We start from the raw sequence: 1,067 nt of genomic DNA on the forward strand, positions 1-1,067 counted from the left end.
GCGCTTGTCAGGCCACACCTGGAATACTGTGTTCAGTTTTGGTCCCTGCTATGCGAAAAAGATGTGGACAGGCTGGAGAGGGTCCAGAGAAGGGCCACAAAGATGATCAAAGGACTGGGAAGCCTGCCATAGGAGGAAAGGCTGAGAGAACTGGGTTTGTTCAGCCTTGAGAAAAGAAGGCTTAGGGGAGACCTTATCACCGTGTTCCAGTATTTAAAGGGTGGCTACAAAGAAGATGGAGACTCCCTTTTTACAAGGAGTCACATGGAAAAGACAAGGGGTAATGGGTACAAGTTACTCCTGGGGAGATTCCGACTGGGCACAAGAGGAAAGTTTTCCACAATGAGAACAATCAGCCATTGGAATAATCTCCCCAGGGAAGTGATGGATTCCCCAACATTGGACACTTTTAAGATTCAGCTGGACAGGGTGCTGGGCCAGCTTGTCTAGACCGTGCTTTTGCCAAGAAAGGTTGGACCAGATGATCCTTGAGGTCCCTTCCAACCTGGTATTCTATGAAAATCTATGAAATTACTATTATAAAAGGCAACTGCTCCGTAACTAGACGTGGGGTTGCAAGTGAATAAAACTGTAAAGATAAAGACTGGGTTGTGCTTCATGTCATTCCTACTTGGCATCGTCATCTGTGGTCATGCTCTGGAAGTTTGACTTGTTCTTGTCATTTTTGATACACAAAATAAAATAAACCTGGGACAAAGGGCAAGCCTGTAAATAGGGGAGCAGCCACCGGGCAATTCTGATTTGATTTGTTAGTGTTTTATTACCTTCTTATGCCAACTAATAAGGTGACTTACCTTGCAGGAGATAGATGCAGGTAAGGCTGATAGCCTCTGATGTCTGGTTTTACAATCTGGGAAGTGAGTTGCTGAAGTTACTGGTAATAGGCTGGAGACTGCCTGTGAAAATGACATCATCTCCTGCTTCTCCTAATTAGAAAAGTGTACTTTTACGAGACGGATTAAAGTGATTAACTGTTGTAACTATTTGGGAAAAAAAATTCAGAAGGGCTGGTATTTTTCATAGCTTCACCAAGGAGGAGGAAAAAA

At 43.9% G+C, this 1,067-nt stretch overlaps 1 protein-coding gene across 1 annotated transcript in view; it reads left to right on the forward strand.

Moving 5' to 3' along the window:
• Positions 1-1,067, forward strand: part of TGM4 (transglutaminase 4) — a 23,466-nt gene that overhangs the window by 622 nt on the left and 21,777 nt on the right. The window lies entirely within an intron of this gene.

This window comes from Pygoscelis adeliae, unplaced genomic scaffold, assembly GCF_000699105.1.
Source record: "Pygoscelis adeliae isolate BGI_AS28 unplaced genomic scaffold, ASM69910v1 Scaffold199, whole genome shotgun sequence".
In the NCBI taxonomy this organism is placed as follows: Eukaryota; Metazoa; Chordata; class Aves; order Sphenisciformes; family Spheniscidae; genus Pygoscelis; species Pygoscelis adeliae.